The sequence below is a fragment of the Taudactylus pleione genome, unplaced genomic scaffold, assembly GCF_031769625.1.
Source record: "Taudactylus pleione unplaced genomic scaffold, aTauple2 ptg000250l, whole genome shotgun sequence".
Classification (NCBI taxonomy): domain Eukaryota; kingdom Metazoa; phylum Chordata; class Amphibia; order Anura; family Myobatrachidae; genus Taudactylus; species Taudactylus pleione.
In genome coordinates, this window is record NW_028284652.1 from 3,462,216 (window position 1) to 3,484,790 (window position 22,575).

At 44.1% G+C, this 22,575-nt stretch overlaps 1 pseudogene; it reads right to left on the reverse strand.

The window, feature by feature from the left end:
* Nucleotides 1–1,032: 1,032 nt before the first annotated feature.
* Nucleotides 1,033–22,575, reverse strand: part of LOC148515340 (solute carrier family 22 member 6-B-like) — a 45,288-nt pseudogene continuing 23,745 nt past the window's right edge.

Sequence of the window (22,575 nt, forward strand, 5' to 3'; positions counted from 1 at the left end):
TAGATATCAAATAGTCTTTATTTCACAACATTAGTAATAAATGAATAAACCTTGAATATTACACTTTGAAGCTATGGAACCTTTTATGTGAGTGTGCAGTGTGTAAGTATTAGGGGTTTGGGAAAAGATGCTAGTTAGATTTATGTAGTGAGGACTTTTAACTTAGGGAAGATGCGTACACATGAAGCTAATAAACAGCATCCGTATACGGGATATTATGCATCCGCTAATGTGTGTATTTTTAATGTGTGTATGGGGTATGGTGAAATATGCGATCACATGATGCTAATAATAGCAACGCCATATGTACTTAAGTGTGAGTTTCTCTAAAATGGCGCTGGGTGGCCATTTGCAAAATGGCGTCGTGCAGATCTCATTTTTAAGATGGTGTCTTGTGGCCATTCGCAAGATGGCGTCGTTCCAATCTAATTTTAAACTGATTCTGTCTCAGCCAATTATCCAGCTTCGACACACCAAACAGAATTTTTGCCCTGGGCTCTACTTGGTCTAGAACTGGCCCTGATATGACACACAAGGTTCCCCTCCTACAGGTGACTAAAACCAGATTAATGAGGAGTCTGAGGACCCAGGAGACACGTACCTTACTCCCAGGGCTCCCATTGGGATCAATAATGATGTTTGGATCACCGACGCGGTGGCAAGCACATCCTTGCCACTACTGCACATACACACACACCGTCACCCCTAAAGCAAGTGTCTAGATCTGACCCTGTGTTGTGCACAGTATTCTTAATAGTTCTGTGTCTGTTGCAATGTTATTGTTTTCTGCACTGTTCATGGTTTCACAGCATTTAAATATGTATAAAAAAGTTATTATATTTAATTACAACATAAGCTGATTCTCGCCTGGACTTTCTTCCCTTCATGAAAAGGTGCAATGCATATTTTGTGCAGAGCACCACTGGAATGGGAATAACTTGATTAACTTCTACAGAACACTGAGTAATGAGCAGATGTGGAACTACAATTCCCACTGTATAATGGTGTATAGTGGAAAGTAGCAGAATAACATTACACCAACCTCTCCACATCCTGTATGGTCTCAGGGAGCGCCATACCAAGCGTCTCTGGAAGGAAAGAGGCGGCAAAGCCAGAATCTATAGGAAAGCAGCCATAAATATTGAGGGGAAGATGGATGTAATAATCTGCTGTGATCTGAATGCTACTATTCCTCCAAGCCGCGCCATCATGGTACCCAGTTCCATGCCAGACTGCCTGCAATGGAAGCCTTAAGTCATCAGTCAAATAAGATCTATGGATCTGGTCTCTTCTGCACATCACACTGAGTATTTCTCACCTCATCATAGTTGGGTACAATTCACCAGTGTACAGGTACACACAACTGAACGATGCTGCCAGGCAGCCCTTCCCGAAGACAGTTACTGATGTACGTATGATGTGAAGCTCTAGGACACACAAAGCATTGGTGGACACCTACAGTATGTTGTTCTGCAGATGACATTTGCATTTTATTTAGTTCACCTCAAGACTTCTAACTAATAGGAGTGCAAAGAATCCAGAATAAGGTTATACTACTTGTTAATAAAATTAGGGTTTGGTAAAATCCTTAGACTTTGAGCAACCAAATTAAATACAGAGTCCCTTGAGTTTTAGTGTTTAGGAAACAGGATCCAGGAAAACGTACACATAGGACTTGTGCTTGATGCTGACTAATAAAATGTAAATTAGGTATAGGATTCAGATAGATATTCATAACCTTTTGTTATATGGTTCCATATTCAGCCTAATCCTATGAATTTGGTACAAGCCTGTTATCTTTAAAGTCTGACATCATTGTGTTTTGCGCTGTGATTTAATGCAATTCTTCCCCTTCAGTACTTGGGGCCTGATTTATTACGGATCACTACTGCGATCACAGCTGCGATTATGCACACAAAATATTCTAATGACTGAAATAGTAATGCCGCCGCACAGCCAGCATAGAGACACTCACTACCGCCCACTACCATTATCTCACATCCGTAATACCTTGCAGTCCAGCGTACCCATTGGGAACATCAAGTAACATCGGTCCCTCATGCACAATTACAACAGGTCTGACCTTATTAAGAAATTGCTGACCTTGTCGCACGCAGCTGTGTATGCTATCGCAGTGGTTAATTTACGCATGCCCATGAAACGGCATTCAAACGGACTGGCACGTCTGCATTTTTCTGACCACTCCCCTGTCACCCCCCCAAATGCTGACCTCCCATCACTCACTCTGTGACGGCTTTCTTTCTGCGTGCGTGATCGAAGAGCGATCGCAATGCTACCTCACACACACGCACTGCGATGCATATGCATCAGCGACCGACCTACGTACTCTGTTGTAGTTGTGATCCATTATGAATCAGGCCCTTGCTCTACAGAATATCAGCTCCCCTTTAAAAAGAAACCTGGAATAGACTAGATGCTGGAGACCCGTGATATTGTGCACCTGATGAAACACTGAGGCCTCCTAATGTAATCTGTTTAAAAATAGATCTTACAATTTTGTGGCACATCTCATAATCAGTCATATTAGAGAGTTTTAACATAGTATTATATTAGTTGTATCAATCTGTAGAAAACTGTAGATGAAATGTTGGAGAAAATTGCCAAATGAATCTAACCAACATGAAGTATCAAGAAACTATTTACCTTCAGGAACAAAGATATTCACTAGATGGCAGCACCAGCTAAGAGCAAACTACCAGCTTGCAGCACATGGCACTCCAAATAAGTCATAACAAAGTAAGATATAATCTTATCTGGGATATCAACTGTACCAAAGATGTAGATGCTGACCCCAAATTTCTGAAGGTCCATGGCCAGACCATAGTAGGTAAAACTGGTGGAGAACCTGAGAGAGCAAGACCAAAGAGAAGAGACAATGACAGATCTGAGGACGTCTCCCAATGACTAAGGGAGATTTACTATGGTTTGTTCCTGCACTACCTTTATGATAACTTTTATTTGGTTGGGTGGCAAATCTATAAAGAGGATGAAAACGAACAGCCCCATAGTACATTGTATTTGTCTCTAATCACACATTGACATGTACAAATGGAAAGGGAGAACTGGAATAACATATTTTCTTCCCCTTTTGAATAACAAGTAACACTGAAATTACCCATTTATTTATGAATTTTGGTTAAAAAAATGAACAAGGCCTCTTTAAAGAACACTCAGGATGTGTTATTAAAATTATAGAATATAAAGTGGGATAAGGATTGATATTTAGTAAGTGCTGATGTCAGCACTTTATACATGATTATTGAGACTGAAAGAGGACTTCAAACTGTCTCTCATGTTTTAGGTCAAACTGATTATTCTGTAGATTTGAAGAATTTTATTCTAGAGAGCATACATTTTAAATTAGTAACTATTTTTATTTGAATGGACCATACTACCTTCAACAATTAGGAACTGCGATGGGTACCAGGTTCATCCCTAGCTATGCCAACCTCTTCATGGCATTCTGGGAGGGGCAGAAGATTTTGCATGAGGAGTAGCTGAAGAGGACCTGGTATCCTGGTAAAGGTATATAGACAATGTTCTTATTATTCGGAAGAGATCAGAGGAGGATTTGACTCAGGGATCCCTTTCAGTCAGTTCCTGAGGGTCAAAAGGTATTGCACTGAAAAAGATATCTGTGATTCTCAAATAACAGAGATGTCGACACACTTTTTGGAAAAGGGTTATGATCCGAATAACATTCGGCAAGAGCACAAGAAAGAGTTGCGGCTTGTGAGAGGTCTGAGCTTTTAAAAAATAACTAAGCAGGACCGGAACAATGGGAAAATAAGTTTGATTGGGCTTTTTTGAGCCAATTCAACCCTAATTTTAAAGAAATATATATTGAAGAAGGATCCAGTGATAGGTAACAAGATACCAGATTTCCCAAATTTCATATACCAAAAGGCATTATCATTGAAGAATAGTCTTATAAGGAGTAGTGTGGAGGAGACTAAAAAGACTAGTGTACGTTCCTGTGGTTCCACTGGTGTGGACTATGGGCCTGATTCAGACCCACTCGCGAGCGGCTGTCTGCTCGCATGTGGGTCGATGGTCTGCACTGAGCATGCACACGACCCACAGCTATACGAGTGTCCAGGAGGACGCTCCATAATTATGGAGGGCGGCCCTCATTCAGAGCGTGCGCTCTGCTCAGAGCGTACGGCTCTGAATGAGGGCCTATGTCTGATGTGCAGAACGGTGAAAGAGGAAGTAAGATACAGGAATTCCAGGTTAATGGACTTAGCTATCCCATTAAGGAATTTATCACTTGTAATACACAGAATGTAATCTATGTCCTGTAGTGTAAATGTGGCTTGTATTATGTTGGTAAGACCAGTAGGAGTCTAAAAGTCTAACTAGAGGAAAACATTTATAATATAAGAAAGGGAATGGATATGCACACAGGGGAAAATTTACTAAACTGAGAGTTTATCTTCTAGAAGGTGCTAGTTAAATGTTAAGTAGAATTTGATAGGTTGCTATGGGCAACATCTCTACTTCTAAAATCTCACTTTAGTAAATATACCCCACAGTGTCATCTCATTTTAAAACTAAACACAATTCAAAAGAATGTTACATTAAATATTTTTGGGGGATACAGGCAGTCTCACCATCTTGGAGATCTAAAGATTTAGAATTGAGACTTGCTGAAACAGAAATGAGATGGATATATAAGTTAAACACACTTGTCCCCAATGGACTTAATGAAGAATTTTAAATCAAGTGTTTTTTTTAAAGTTTATTCATATCTTTTTTCTTTGGCTATGCACCCCCACCATGTATTTTAACTGATGATTTATTTTTATGGAACAATTATATTTTTTCCTCTCTGATTTTTAACACTATATGTTATATTATATTTATATTATATTTATGTGCCTTTAAGATTGCTGCAAAATGTATTTATATACTGCTTGTTGATGATGAGCTTGTGATGAGAGATGTTTGGAGGTCTTGCTGGATTTGTGTCATTCCATGCCCCCTAGGATTTCTGGTTTCTAGGACCCTTGAAATTCCTTTTACCATCTGGATGGGTAAGTGTTGTACACTATCAAGCTGGCTGTATATGCAGGGGTACTACCACATGTGGTTTTACTGCACATGCTTTTATTCTTTTATGAAATATGAGTGTATTATATGAATAAATTGTTATATCTTACATCAATGGTTGCACTACTACTCTCTTTTTTTGAGTTAAGTACATAAGGGAAATTACGGAGTGAATGCATATACAGCACCTGATCATTCCATTCTGATCCTATACTGGATTACATTTTTGCTCTTGGATGGAATAAAGTTATTATACATGACATTTAACCATAGAATAAGAAATTTACCTTCTATTTTTGGATCCTTATGGTGTATTCTGGTGGACATTTTTATATCCCATTGCAAGTAGCGCCACACCCTAACCTTGTATTTATGTTTATTGTACAGTATGTGATTGGGAAGTGATAAAATTCCCTTGGTTTTTTGGAAGCTGCTTCTTGATATTTATGTGCATCCTTGTGAGTTATTGTTTGGCTTATATTTGAAAAAATACCTACCAAGTACAAGATATACAAAAGGATATCTGATGAATCACTGGTGTCTTAACCATATCTGACACGGAATAATTAGTCTTACGAGCTGCATTTATTTCCTTTTGCATGTCATATTTAATTGTCTGCAGGGAGAAAGAGGATAAAATGTATAAATCAATGATAGAAAGTCATATTTTTAGGAACAAATAGTACAAATATAATGAGCTTGGCAAAGGATTGTTAGCAAAGACGTGCCAATACAGACAGCTGTGTGGGTGAGCTACGGACATCATGGAAGAAGATGGGTACACAACAGTCTTAGTGCACTAACACTCCTACATGCACACTTTCTTATACTGAACACTTCATACATTCCACATACGGAGGCAAAACTCTTTCCAGGTCTCCTTCTACATCCATAATTTATTCTCTCATTCTCCATTATTTGTCTTTGTTGTTTTCCTCCCCCTAAGAATATGGATTACTTAATCAGTTTATTATCTCTCATGGATGAGGCATACAAGGAAATAAGAATTACGTCCTTTTTTTTTTGTATTGCTTTACTCTACTTTCAGGAATGCGGACAATGGATTTTTTTACTTTGCCAGATGGAATCTGGCCAGTATTGTTACATAGTTGCATTGGTGATTGCTCATTTCTTAACACTACATATTTCCCTCCCGTATATCCCCTGACCGAGATGAAGTCAGCATCCCGGCGTGCGGGATGTCGACGGTCTAAATACCAGCGCCGAAATCCCGACAGGTTGGTATCCCGGCACCAGTATCCCAACTGTCAACATCCCGAAGGTAAGTATTGGGGTGTTAGGGGGAGGTTAGAGTTAGGGTGCGGAGTTATGCTAAGGCACTAGGTGGAGGGTTAGGCCACGGGGAGGGAAGGTTAGGATTAGGGTGCGGGGAGGGGGAGGTTAGGTTTAGGCACTAGGGGGGAGGTTAGGTTTAGGCACGGGGAAGGGGTTGTTTGGTTTAGGGTGCGGGAGCTTAGGCACTAGGGGGGGAGATTAGGGTTAGGAACCAGGAAGGGAGGGTTAGGGTAGGGGTTAGGAAATCACTTACCATTAGTTGCTATAGGTGTCGGGATTCTGGCTGTCGGGACGCCGCTGTCATTATTCTGACCAGCGCCATCACGACAGCCGGGATTTTATGCCCAACCCTGGTCTATATTGCATGTCCTGATACATTATTGTACTCTGTGGTGGTTTCCTCTGTACTAGCAGAACATCAGGGATGATGTAAGATGCAGACAAGCTTTTTACCTCCACAGTGAGTTTTTCCACCTCCTCTGACTTCCCATTAATCCTGTCCACATTCTTCAGGTCTTTTTGCTTGCTCATATTATTTACCAGTAAGAATAAGTCAGGAGCTGAAGCACATTCAGAGACAACCAGGGAGCACAATCAGAGACAACATCACATTTCTTAAGAATGTGCCATGGAGAGGTACTGTACATTAATGGTTAGGTTTGGATAGCTTTGGGTTAGTAACAAGTGATATTAAGTCATAGCTTTTAGATAGTTTTATGTAGTACAAACTGACTAACAAATGGACTATGGAAATGAGCATTCTGATTATTGTTGTAAATGTGATCATGTATTCTATTGTATTTACTTACAATGTTTCTAGGTAGTCCTTCTGTCCTAATCTGGGATTGGTTTTTTGATAAAATTTTGCTCTGTTTATTGGATGAATTACTGGAGTTTTCCAAGAGTTTGTTGTTATCAGTTATTTTCATTTTAAAATAAATATGTGTTTCAAAGGTGGGAGGTCGCACCTCTGAAGAAGTCACTTTGATTAAACACATTAGGTGGCCTCCCTCATTTGTGTTCTTTATATTCTGCCTACCTGGTGAACTGCCTCTATGGAATCCTTGGAAAGGGACTTCTGAAACCTCCAACCAGACCTGGAATTTAGAAGATAAATGCCTCTCATCCTTGAAATTGTGGGCAGTTGTTAAGCTGTTTTTGTAATATATATATATATATATATATATATATATATAAACACTGCTAACATGGAACTAGCTACTGTATTGAAGACGATCTTTTTTGCTCCACCTTGGTTGTGGATCTGAAGACTGAAGTCAAAACATATTTATCATCTTCTCAGAACTTAGAAGCAGGACAGTTGGTTCCATGCCCTCGGATTACCTGGTACTACCCACTTTGGGCATCCTGATCTTCACAAACAGCCCATGCTCCATCCCTTCCACCACATTGCAGACATGGGAGATTTGGTTCATCCGACTTTCAGGACATACTGTAGGGACTGATTCTGTGTTGCACTCAAAGTGGCTGTAGTTGTAGGCAGCTGCAGAGGCCAGATTTACTACCTTATGCTGGGTATACATTATTCAATTATCTGGGCCATCTGCCTGATATCGGCAGATCACCCAGATAATTGTACTGTGTATTTGTGTGACCGATTGCAAAACATTGATCAAATTATCCAGCATGTCCATCCAATGCAATATTTTTGGAGTTGCAAGTCAGCCGCAATGGGCAGTATATGCACTGCCGCAGCCGACTGACAGACATTTCCCCTGTTGCTTATAAGGAAGAAAAAGAGAAATGTCTGCTCCCTAGGAGAGGAAGCCAGATATTGTGTGGCCATACACTGTGACATATCTCTCAGTGTATGGCAATGATATCTGCTGTGTGTCTGGCTGTCACATAAAGTGTCTGTTGCTCTGACAGGCATTTTATCTGCCAGTTTATGCCCAGCATTATGCTAATCTGTTCAATTAATGCAGGGGGTCGTGCGTGTGCAATCAGGAACTCGTGCCGCCCATTGATTTTACACCATCATCATTAGTATCTGCACTTACGCCAGCCACATGCTAGGTGCAAGAGACTGATCAGAATTAGGTTTCCTTTCCCCATAGGTACAACTTGCATGGAACTCGACACTTCCACCACACTCCCATGACACGCCCACAACACACTACCATGGCATGTCCACAACACTCCCATGACACAACCACCACATTCCCAAAACACGGCACACTCTCCATGCTCCCATGACATGACACACCCTCCACACTCCCATCACCTGACATGCCCACCACACTCCCATGACACACCCACCACAATCCCATGACACGCCCAACACTCACCCATCACATGTCAAGCCCACCACACTCCCATGACACACCCACCACAATACCATGACACGCCACCACATTCCCATGACTTGCCCACCACACTCCCATGACATGCCCACCACAATCCCATCACATCTCATGCTCACCACACTCCTATGACATGCCCATCACAATCCCATGACATGACACCACACTACCATGACATGCCCACCACTCACCCATCACATGTCATGCCCAACACACTCCCATGACACACCCACCACAATCCCATGACATGCCACCACACTCCCATGACATGACACGCCACCACACTCCCATCACATGACATGCCCACCACAATCACATGATATACCCACCACACTCCCATGACACACCCACCACAATCCCATGACACACCACCACACTCCCATGACATGCACACCACTCACCCATCACATGACACGCCCTCCACACTCCCATGACATACCCACCACTCCCATCACATGACACTCCCTCAACATCCCATCACATGACATGCCCACCACAATCACATGACATGCCCACCACACTCCCATGACACACCCACCACAATCCCTTGACACGCCACCACATTCCCATGACATGCACACCACTCACCCATCACATGACACGCCCTCCACACTCCCATGACATGACATGCCCACCACAATCACATGACATGCCCACCACACTCCCATGACACACCCACCACACTCCCATGACATGCCCACCACACTCCCATCACATGACACGCCCTCCATACTCCCATCACATGACATGCCCACCACAATCACATGACATGCCCAACACAATCACATGACATGCCCACCACACTCCCATGACACACCCACCACAATCCCATCGCATGACACGCCCTCCACACTCCCATCACATGACATACCCACCACACTCCCATGACACACCCACCACAATCCCATCACATGACACGCCCTCCACACTCCCATGAGGGGGGGTTAGGTTTAAGCACCCCTGGGAGGTTAGGGTTAGGCACTAGGGGGGAGGCTAGGGTTAGGCACCCCTAAGGGAGGGTTAGAGTTAGGGGGGGAGGGTTAGGGATAGTAAAAATACTTACCCTGTCGGGATCTTCAGTCTTCTGCCTTCCGGCATCGGTATTACATCCACCGGGCTTATGTCCAGCGGTATGTCATACCGATACCTTCTGGCAGTGGTCACGACTTCCTTTCTTCCGGGGAGATCTGGTCCTTCTTCCCCATCAACGCTGTTCACCCACATCACTCCTAGTTTGGCAAATCCAATCTGTTTCTTGTGCTCAGACACTTTGTCAAGGATACTGCTAGGTGCTGGTGATCCCTTTTTATTCAGACATTTTTCAAAAACTTTATTTGTATAAGTTGTAACAAACGGAAGTCCTTGGGCAGATCTTGTATGTTAAAAGGTGGTAAGCACATGTTTTGTGCTCATATTGTTCAGCATTGCTAAAACAATAAAAAATTATGTATAAAACTAGTGTTCATGTTAAAATGTGTTTAGGGCATTCTCATCTGGTATTGCCTCCACCCGATTGGCTACACGAACCACGTCGGTATGGAAGAAGGACCGGATCTCCCTGGGGGAATGAAAGATGTGACCACTGCCAGAAGACTAAAGGTGAGCATAGGGACAGTATAGTCAGCCGCCACCAGTGTCTTTTCAACATCGTGCACACAGCACCGATCTCCAGCTCTCATCCGGAACCCCGCTGCCCGGCTCCCTTACCTACTCTTGAAAGAGCTTTTTAAACATTACTGTGCAAAACATTTATTATGTTTTATGTTCTTTGCACTCACTGTGACTTTTAATCTTTTAAGTGTATCAGCATTGTTCTAACTCATTACTCTTTTAATTTTTGCTTTACTGTTTTTAATCTTATGTTTTTATTCACCACATGTTTTACAAGTGCTCCTTTTTGTCCACATAAAATGTTATATGCTGTGTATTAATATGATATGTGATAGTGCCTAATAATATACAGAATATCATTGCATATATTAATGTTACTGAGACATTATAGAGCAATGCAGTAATATAAATATTAGTGCAAAAGATTTACAATACCATGTATATACAAAGTAGATGAAGAAGGGAAAATGCTGCCAACTGTAGCATGCATCAGTCCTGGATCAGATAAGCCAGTCCCACCAAGACTAGTTGACCAATTGTGTAACAGAATCTGATGAAGGCCAGACATTGTGTGGGGATCCATTCCACAACTACGGAGAAACCATACTGTTAAAGAGCAATTAAAGCCACTTTGACACATTAACATGTATAAAAGCTATGATCAAAGTTGTGCCTGCTCAAGTGGTAGTGGGAGGAAGTCCATTGAGAGGGACCAAAATATGATGTGAGGGAGAGAAGTTTTGGAGCCAAGGGTTCAACGGAACATCAATAGGAATATTGTTAACTAAGATAAGGGATGGAAATAAGGAAAAATAAGAAGAGAGGAAGTGTAGAAGCTAGATGGCAAAGTTATCAATGAATTTGGAGATTGGACCCGGTGGGTCATAGATAACAGCTCCATGAAGGTGAACAGGGTGGAAGGGGCGAATAGCATGAACTTTTAAGGAAGTGAAAGACAGAGAGGGTTCTGGGGGGGGGATCATCAGGGTGAAAGAAGAAGCCCCACACCACCATATTGCTAACAAAGGACATGAGAAAATCAGGGGCCAACAGAGGAAAGGGCAGTGGGAAAAGTGCTTTCAGAAGGAGCGATAGAAGATTTTGTGATGGCTAAGAGGTTCAGGGACTTGGAGAAACAAATAATCGTGTGTGGGAGTTAGTTTGTTACAAGCAGATGTGGTATTCCAGAGGGCACAGGAGAGAGGAACAGAGTGGAAGAGGGAGATGTAAATGAGATGATCAGAGATGCAGGAACACAGCAGTGAGATGTATTTAAAGCAGGGTGATGGGGAGAGCATCAGGATGGGGTGGGAGCCTGAGCAAGGAGAGAAACTCCAGTGGATGGTTAGAAGGGGGTTCTGCAAAAGGTATGAAGAGATGGGGAATGGTGAGAGAAGAGAGAGAAAGGAAAATATGGGGCTTAGTGAGGGGAGGGGAGCAGGACCACAGGGGAAGTGAAGAGATATGAATGAAAGTGAATGGAGAAACAGGAAGGCGAGAGTATTAAAAGGGAGAAAGAAAGACAGGGGAGAGGAGACTAGGGCAGAAGGAAGGAGAGCAGACTGGTGGGTAGGTGGCAGGTGGGATCAGGTGGTGGAAGATGAGAGTGTTAAGCTGATAATTGAGAGGAAAGTTGAAAAGTGGGGGGACATGAGGGAGTATGTTTGTGATATATCCCCCAAAAATGTATATGTATTTAAGTATCCCCAAAATGTAACAAGAAGGGACTGCAGCAGATATCTCCTATATCTGCCGTGCTCCCTCCATATCTGACAGGACAGCAATAGCAGCACCCATAGGTTTCTATGGGGGATGAGGTGCTGCCGGATTTAGCTAGTTCTGGAATGCGAAGCAATGTTTTTTGGGAAAGGGATCCAAAGGATCTCTCCCCAGTTATTCTGGCTTGCCAACGTCCGTCTGCACATGCGCAGTACCTGAGCGTGCATGGCAGGAAGTAATGTGATCACAATGAGATCACATTACGGCTCACCGATTGAGACCTGGGGGTTTATTTACAAATTTTGGGTTGTAAAACCCGGCACTTCTGTCTGTATTTCTCCTTGATAATTAACAGGGCAGTGCTTTTACTAGCAAGATACGGATAGTACACTGGTCTTTTAATTATCGGGTATAAGCATGAACAGAAATGTCGGGTTTTACAACCTAACATTTCGCAATTAAACCCCCTGGTCCCAATGATTCAGAATTTTTATTGCCGTGATTTGCTGCAATAAGGAATCTTTATTTTCTGGTGATAGTCACATATAATAATAATAATAATAATAATAATAAATATGCCCATATTGTGATGAGGGGAATAAAGGAAGGATAATCTATCCATTCAAATATAATTTCATCTTTATATAACAGTATGATGGATTTTACACTTACTCAGAGAGTAGGTATTGAGAACAATGCCAGAAAGAGCTACCCCAGTCAGGAAACGGAACACACAGTACAGGATGTAGTAAAGAGCAAATGCCGCACAAAGTCCAGATACAAACATCTGAAGATTAGACCAGATATTCAATGGTCTGCTGCGTCCAAACCTGTTGGGTGGAATCGGTAAAGATAATGTATATTAAAGTATCAGCATGTAACTGATTTTGGGGTCTATTTACTAAGCCTTAGATGGAAATAAAGGGCCTGATTAAGCAGTGCACACTAGTGCAATACTGAACGCAGATTCCCGAAGGTTGGGAATCTGTGCAGGCGTCTGACTCATGCTGAGCATGTGCAGTACGGGTCCTGGGTGTTCTCATGCAAACTGGCAGCAGACTGGCAGTGATTGACAGTCTGCTGCCTGCTGCCATTTGTACGGGCGCAGCAAAGGTGGTTCCGGTGGAGCATATGCTCCAGGCGTAAGAGTGCACAGGGGGCGCCATCCAGGGTGCTGGAATTTGTGGGGCGCTGCGCAGAATGGCGGCCGCCTGTTAGTTTAATGGTTTGCTCTATCGCCTACACATCCGTTTCTTTCTATCTTCCAGGCTCCTTCTTCCCTCTGGCCCTCCCTCCTCTGTGATCATCTCCTGTCACCTCCCCTATCCTCTCGGATTGGAAGAAATACAATGACATAGTATAATGGGTTAATATTACGAGACAGATAATTTTGGGTTTAAAACTGTAAGGGGTAAATTTACTAAGATTTCAGTATGGTCAAGTTTGCATTCTCTGAAGAGTATGGGCATTTTTTCGCCTCGCAAATTTACTAATGTCAAACTCGGGAGAGAAATCTCCTTTGCTACGGGAAAATACTGGACAGTTAGCAAACTCTCTCTTCACTTCACCATCGGGTTACTCGAGTAACTTTTCACTAGCGAAGATAGGATTCGGGAATTTACCAAGATGAGAGTTTCTCATGAGAATGGACAAAACTGTAAAAATTTGTGAAATCAATTCACCTGCCTGTGAGCTGCTAGTTCAGCAGAAACATGCACAGATCAGTGTGATCCATGTATTTTTCTCCCTGTAAATAGTAAATGATAGGTAATTTTTTTTTTTTTTTATTATTATTATGTAGGGTCCCCCCCAAAAAGACATAACCAACCCCGGACTGCTTAGCCAGTCCTGGTTCCTAAAATGACTGGGAAAAAAACATATAGGGTTTCCCCGTAATTTAGGAAGCAGCACCTGGCTGCAGGGCCAGTCCTGGTTTTAAAAATACTGGGAAAAAATGCGTAGGGGTCCCCTTATATTTAAAACCACAACTGGACCAAAACCAACCGGGGTGTAATGCCACAGCCGGAAGACCCTATCACATAGTTGCCGACATTCAGCTCCCTCCCTCCTTCCGGGAGGGAGCTGAATGCCTGCACACAGCAGGGGGCGTGGCTGGGCACTGACTCTGTATGGGGGCAGGGCCAGGGGCGTGACAGTGCAATCGCGTCATCGTGGCCCCACCCCCTCTTCACATTGCCAAAAATAAAGGCATTGTGAAGTGGGGGGAGGAGCCATGATGACACGATTTAGCGTGAATCGCATCTCGGGCCTCCCTCCGTGGGGGGTTTCTAGTTGTAGCCGGGGGGGCAGGCAGCAGCCGGAAGGCTTGCCTGCCTTTCCGGGGGGTCGGGAGCAGCACCCGATATTCGGGAGGCTCCCGACCAAATCGGGAGGGTAGGCAAGCCTGCCCTATCACCAGGTCTCCACGGCCAAAGCATTAACGCCCCAAGCCGGTCAGCCCAAGCAGAGGATCTCAGGGAAGGTGTGGACCCTTCCAAGAAGGGGACCCCCTCTCCCAAAACCCCAGGCTTAGTCTGAAGCCCAGGGCTCTTCCTCGCACCCCTGGGCTGTGGGTATAGTGGTGATAATGGGGGAAATAGTTAAAAACTATTGTATTTTACAGTGGAGCTACAGGTGCCAGCATGCCTGCCCTTTTGCACTTGTGGAACTGCAAGTGGGAACAGGAGGCTGGCACCCGTATGCCCACTGTAAAAAAATAGTTAAATAACCACAGTACACACACACTGTATACAGTATAACTTTAATACAAACATCTATCCCACTCACACATACTTACCTGCTGCCAGATGTTCACGTCTACTTGTCCTGTAGAATCCACTGGGAGTACCTGAAAAAAAACAAAAAACAATACTCACCTACATCTTGGCGACAGTCTCCGTAGCATCCCCGGGTCTTGCCAAGATACAGTTGTGGCAGAAGCCTTATTTAATCTATATACTTTTTAACGGTTATTTTTTTAGTGCACACATATTCTGCAGCGCTTTCCAGAGAATAGGTCGTCATTCACATCAGTCTCTGCCCTAAGGGACAATCTATGGGGGAGATGTATCATCCCTTCCAAAGAGGACAATTGAAGATGTTGCCCATAGCAACCAATATGCTTGTAGCTATTATTTAGCAAGTACATTTGGTTTACTCCAGTCTGTCTTCCCTAGTATTGTTCCAAATCTTATTGGCCTGATTAATCTATCAACCCATGCACCTGGACTGTATCTTTGGAAAAATAGACACTTGAACCTACACCGAACCTACAACCATGGGGACGGAGCCACTCATGATTATGCTTATTTTAGAACTACAGTATTTTACGAATTTAGCTATTTTTTCTTTTGCCAAGAAACATTACACATGATATAAATTTGAATCATATATTAGAACTTACTTGCCTCCATGAGACTCCCAAACCTCAGGTGACTCCCAGACCCAGTTTTTCAGCACAAAAAATGTGCTGAAAAAGTACCCCCTCGGCTTATACTCGAGTCAAGTGTAGCGCTGACCGGACGGAGTTCGGTCAGCGCTACACATTGCCAAACACACAGCCGCCGAAGCCGGCAGCTGCATGTTTGGTGTAATCAGCAGCCGCTGAGAGTCTGTCAGACTCTCAGCGGCTGCTGCTGCTCCCACTGCGGGAGCCATCTTTCAGCTCCCGCAGTGGGTGATGGGAGACACGTCGTCATGACGATGTCTCTCCCATGCAAAGCGGCCGGAGGAGCGGACAGCGGCGGGACCAGGAGCGTGAGTTCAGGTGATTTTTTTTTTTTATTCTTGTCACGTCTCTCTCTACTGGGGGGGACTACAAGGGGCACTACCAGGGGGCGATTACTACAGGGGGCACTACCAGGGGGCGATTACTACAGGGGGCATTATCAGGGGGCGATTACTACAGGGGGCACTAAAAGGGGGAATTACCACTGGGGGAACTACCAGGGGGGGATTACTACTGGAGGCACTGAAAGGGGGGATTACCACTGGGGGTACTACCAGGGGGGGATTACTACTGGAGGCACTGAAAGGGGGGATTACCACTGGGGGCACTACCAGGAGGGATTACTACTGGGGGCACAACCAGGGGGAATTACTACTGGGGGCACTACCAGCTGCTGCCATTTCCCACACTAGGCTTATACTCGAGTCAATAAGTTTTCCCAGTTTTTTGTGGTAAAAGTAGGTACCTCGGCTTATATTCAGGTCGGCTTATACTCGAGTATATACGGTAAGCAAGTATTCTGGAATCTCTGCCCCAATGGCTGCCATTGTCCACTTCCCAAGGGAAGTGGGCTATATGAGCAGCTGGCTGACATGACTTGTATCATCATGGCTCTGCCAATCACTTTACATGGCCGAGAACGGCCACGCCCCCTGCAGATCTCAACTGGCTGGCCCTCCAAGAGGGTGCAGTCAGCAAGTTGGCAAGTATGTATTACAAGCTCATAAGCCAACCATGAGATTTTTGTCCTATAAGTCAATGCCATCTCCTCATGAAAATGAAGGAAACAACATAATACAATGATGCCTGCCCTTTTACAACACTTCATAAAAACACTCAGGATTCCATCTAACAGAGCCATAACCTCTTTAGAGATCTTTAGCAAAAAGCTGTAAGCTTAGCTTACAACTGTTTGTCACAGTACCGCTTATACCATCTACAGATGGCATTGGCAGTATGGTCCCCATTACAGGCAATGGGAACTCAGCAAAGCTTTCCAGGCTTTACTGAGTCTCCGCAGGGTGAAAGTGCTGTGTGCAAGTGCAGATGGCCAACGCTCCTATGCATTACGCACAGAGGCGTATCTATAATGGGTGTGCGGGGCACATGTGTAACACCCTTACTTTACTGTTATTGTGTTAATGTCTACTGGGTGTCTTACCAATATGACCAGGAGGGTCCCGGGTCGGTATAATTCTTTAGACGACTCTCTTTTCTAGCAGGTTACCGCAAGTTTCTCAGCCCCTCACACAAGATTTCAACCAATTGGTGCCAAACAGTGTTACCGTTTATTGCAATAACAGGGTTAAGAAAGATTATGCAGAAGACTGGTAACAAAAGCTTGCTATATATATTTCACACATAACATGCATATAACAATTTGTTCACTACAGTAAAAGGACACAGGTCCACAGGTGATTTATTTAACTGGAAACAGGAAGCCTCCACAGCCGCTCCCCTGAAAAGTAAGCTAGTTAATTCAGTGCATTGGACAATTGATAACCCACATGCAAAAACGTGTTAATTAGGCAAATAGACAATAACAATGTATTTAATAAGTGCTTAAACCCTATACTTTATAAATGGCTGATCAGCTTAACAGTACCGGTCGTGCACAGTTGCCGCTGCAGGTATCCTAAAGCCCTCTTTATGGCTTTTTCATGCAAATGAAGAGCCTGATGAGACTGAGTTGTATTATCCTGGTCCTGTGCTGATAACTATAACAGAGGGCTCTGTAACATATCTTAACGCAGTATTTAAGAGTTTTAGGGCTCTATTTACTACAATCCGCATATTGAATGCAGATTGTAGTGTGATATTACCGAGTGAATTCGCATTGCGAATTCAGGCAATATCACAGGGATTTACTATAAATCCCTTGCAGGGACAGAGCTTGCGATAAAGCTCTGTCCCAGTGCAGATCCCATCCGCACTCTAGTCGCGGTATTTTCGGAAAAAATACCGCGACTAAGAGCCCGCGCATGCCCCGACCCACCATCGCTGCTACCCCCCACCGACGCTAAGCCCCGCCCCCCACAATCGCGGACCCCCGCGACCCCCCCCTCCCTTCATTACACTTACCTGCATCCTCCTGGCCTCCGGTGATCTTCTCCGGGCTTCCCGATCAGGTGATCTCCCATACTGCACTGGGACCCGATCACCTGATGACCGGGCCGCAGGGCACTATGGGAGACCAGCTGACCGGAGAGGAGCCATAACCGGAGGCCCGATCACCGGTCCCAGGAATCAGGTAAGTAATAAAAAAATTTTTCAATTTTTTTTTTCTTTTTTTTACAGCAATCAGCTTGCGGTCTATTTAGACCACACAGCTGATTACTGGTACCGGCTCCCGCCTCTGCTCTCCCCGTTAGAGCAGAGTGGGAGCCCGGTAACCAGGGGAGACCCTGGATAATGCCACCTCCAGGTGGCGTTATTATCACAGGGATTCCCCGGTATTTTTTTACAATTTATTTTTAGTAACTCTGGTCGGATCACATTTCTCATTACAATTATGGGAAATGCGATCTGCTTTACTAAAAATAAGTGATACTTAGGGGTTGGAGTAGAATTTTACTAATTCTACTCCAATTGCCCTGTAATAACTACAGGTGAAACTAAAATAATGTGAAAAGGGTGTGAAAACACCCTTTTTCACTTTATTTTAGTAAAAATAATGTTAATAAATAGAGCCCTTAGAGTGATTGAACGAGTCCCTACTGGCTTTTTAATCAATGCTGTCTGTAATCCAGAGTATAAGGGCTGAGGCTAGCGCTGCTGGGTGGAGAGTGCTGCTGTCAGCCTATAAATCACTTGTAACACTAGCTTAAGTAGTCCTGGCTACTATGTGACTAAGTATGCTGCTGCAATTAATTGAAGACAGTAGAATTCCTACATACAGATGGTATTTTGTATCAACATTATCCCCATCCTGCTTTCACGAAATTAGCCTGCTTGCTGACTGTCTCACTTTATGTCTGTAGGTTATAACACAGTAAGAGGTGTAAGAGCAGGTCTCAGTCAATTAACTTAATGAGATTAAGGCCCTCATTCAGAGCCGCTCGTTAGCGGCAGTACGCTCGTTCCGAGCGATGTTTGCACATCTGCGCATGCGTACGCTTTTTAGTACGCATGCGCGAACCAGTCAGTGCGGCCGAAAATCCTTTGTACGCTATATAGCGAGTGCCTGCTATTTTGAGTGACAGAATGAGGCGTATGTGGGTGGTAACAGGGGAAGGTGCTTGAAAATGGGGAGTGGAGATCCGAACGCAGGCGTGCTTAAAGGTCAAAACGGGCGTTTTATGGGTGTGTATATTTAAAACAGCAGCGTCATTGACCACGTTACTGGGTTATTTTATAGCCAGAACTGCACGCAAATTTGTGGTAGCAAACACCAACCACAAGAATAGCGAGCAGTTCATACGCTGGTCGATGTACTCGATTAATCTAATAAATAGCGGACATGACGTAGGATGCGTGCGGCCAGGGGGCGTTTTTAACAAATAAACGAGCGTATGTTTTGCTCGTTCGTTCAGACTTAGAGGTGTGAACACACTGCAATGTGCGTACGGATCATTTAAATAGCCACCCCTTGATTTTAAACGAACGACCGCAAATAGCGTGCGGCTCTGAATGAGGGCCTAAGTTATTATCCTGCCTCTGAGTCTCCCTATAGTGTGCTGCAGCTACACTTGGGAGTTAATAGACACTAAGGTAATTGTGTGGGGAGCTGTAGGATCCCTTGTCTTCTGTAACTAGCTACTGTAGGTGCTGTGTTTATAATGCAGATGGCAGGGTAACACTGGAGTAATGCAGAGGTGGTGCTTAGTGTAATTATAGATATCCCCCGTGAGCACTCAGCTGGAGATGGGAGTCAGTTTTCATGGAAGGATGGCCCCACTCGTACGCTCCTCCATCCTCTGGTCCCACCTCCGGACCTCGTCACTGCCGGAAGCCCGCCTCTCTCCCCAGACTCTCCGGCAACAAGAGGGAAGCTGCACTCCATCACGGCTCAGTCACCTTCGTGATCAGCCCCCACCGCTCCCGCGGGCCGTCTAACTTTTTTTCAGGTCTAACTTTTACACCAGTACCTCAGGACTGCTCAACGGTCAGCTGAGCAGCCCTTTTTATATCTTTCATCCGGGGTTCCAGCACACACTAGTCCTCTTCCCACCGGAGCCGCGTGCCACTGCTCATAGCTTTAACAGTAGCCAGCCATCCCCACTGTAACATGCAGGGCTCCCCTCTATAGTTCCATAAGGGAGTCCTGCCTTGTGCCCTTCTCTGACCATAACAGTGCCAGTCAAGGGGATGTACCATCTCTCTGGGGGAAGGGGGCACAGTATCTTTTCAGCAAATAAGGCAGGATAAGGCCAGCCCAAGTACAAGTATTAACCACAAACACTGTAAAACATTACCAAGGCATATACAATATACCATGACCATCACTCTTCACAAGACAGGGTCATTTTAACACCAGGGATCTTGCAAAAGCGATACTCCCACAGCTTGGGAGTACCACATTCCTCCCCTCTAAAGTAACCTCACGCATGGTTGCATACAACAATTATTATGTTTTTTAATGCTCAGATTTATCATCTGTGAAGGTAATTGGCACCATTTGCGATATCACTGTTGGTATCGTTGGGGTAATCTTCCCCTAGTGCTCCTCACTGAGCGCCTGAGTCCTGAGGAGGTCAGATCGGTTGCAGGATGACTTGCAGACTTCTCTTTATTATTATTTCTGTGGTTATTTCATCAGGGGAGATCAGAACATCTTGACCCCTTGAAAGTTAATTTGAGCTACAATGGACGGACCAATACATGCTCATCAGTAGGTCCATATAATCAACTGGTTTTTCGATTTGAGGAGCTTCTGACATTTCTTGTTCTGATTCATACATGTCCGTACAACTAGCAGTTGGGTGATGATATTCTTTAAGTTATGAACTAGATGTCTGCGGCTGCCATGCTTTCTCTGGATAAGATACAAAGCTACACCCTCTCTAGGTTTCTCAATTATGGTGTAGGGGATAACTTCCCATTGATGATCTAATTTGCTGGTTCATTGATTCTTCTTCTTCCAGACTTGACTTCCAATAGGTAATGGTTCAGCATGAGCATTAAGACTGTAATTTCGTTCTTGTTTATCTCTAGCTCGTTGACCTTGACGATTGAGCAGTTCATAGGCTGTTTTTAATCGAGACTGATGTTCAGCTACCCATTGTCCTTGATGATGGGAGTTTTGCAGTTTTTCCAGAGATACTTCTAGTTGTATGTCTGCCGGTAACTGGCCTTGTCGCCCAAATAGCAGGTAGTACGGGGTATATCCAGTGGTCTGATGTATGGTATTATTGTAGATATAGACCAATTCAGTCAGTAGAGTAGGCCACTCATTTCGTTGTGGAAGGGGAATGGCTCTGAGGAGACTGATGAGAGTCTGATTCATTCTTTCATAGACACCATTCCCTTGTGGGTGGTAAGCAGTGGTTTGTAGTTTGTCGCATCTGTATAATTTGCATAGTTCTTGGAACAGGTGCGATTCGAAGGCAGATCCTTGGTCTGTCAGGATTTTCTCGGGATAGCCATATGGTCAAACAATGGCTCTCCAGAACATTTCAGCCGTGGTTTTTGCAGAGATGTCCCGTACCGGTAAGATAACAGCATATTTGGTGTAATGGTCCACCATAGTAAGGGCATATTGATAGCCTGTTCGGCTTCTTTCCAATTTGACATGGTCAAGGGTGACAATCTCCAGGGGACGACAAGTTATAATAGGATGCAAAGGAGACTTCTGTGAGGTTGGTGCTTTCTTTTTTAAGACACATGGGATGCATTCTTGGCACCAGATTTCGATATTTTCCCGCATATTAGTCCAGTAGAACTGTTTTCTGATGGTGGTTTCAGTTTTCTGATGACCGAAGTGGCCAGAATCATCATGATAGGTCTTCAGAATGGTCTCTGCCTCCGCACTAGGTACTACTGTCTGGGTTATTGGGAGATGTGTTTTAGGGTCAATGCTTTTCCGAACTAATAAGCCGTGTTGCACTGTCATTCTTTCCCGTTGCCTCCATAGTTTCAAGACTTCCAATGGAGCATTTTGCCTTTCCTGTTTGGACAATTGCCTGTGATTTTGAATTAAGGTGATGATTTGCTGAATAATGGGGCTACCCTTCTGCTTTTGTAGCCACAGTCCTCCTGGGTCGTCACTCAGGGGAGGACTATCGGAACGATTGTCAGACATGATGGCATTTTGGATGGGAGCACTCGGAACTCGTCGAAAGGTAGGCATTTCAATTGCTTCTTCCAGGTCATTTCCATTTGTTCTTTTTGGTGGGATATCCTGGATAGAGCATCAGTGTTGATATTTACTTGACCACTTCGATACTGGATGTCGACTTGGAAATTAGCTAATTGGGAAACCCACCGTTGCTCAAGGGCCCCTAATTGTGCGGTTTGTAGATGAACCAATGGGTTACAATCAGTATAGGCGATAACTGGAGTGGCCAAGAGGTAATTTTTAAATTTTTCAGTAACCGCCCACACTAGTGCTAACAATTCTAATTTAAAGGCGCTGTAATTGGCGTCATTTCTCTCAGTTCTTTTCAAACTTCTGCTGGCATATGTGATGACACGTACCCGCCCCTCCTGCTCTTGTGACAGGACTGCTCCCAGACCTTGATTGCTGGCATCTGTATATAGGCAGTAGGGGTGTCCGTAGTTGGGATAGGCTAATAAGGGTGCTTTAGTCAAGACGATTCTCAGTTGATCAAAGGCTTCCTGGCACTTTGATGTCCACTCTATCAGGAGATTCCTGGTGTGTCTGGA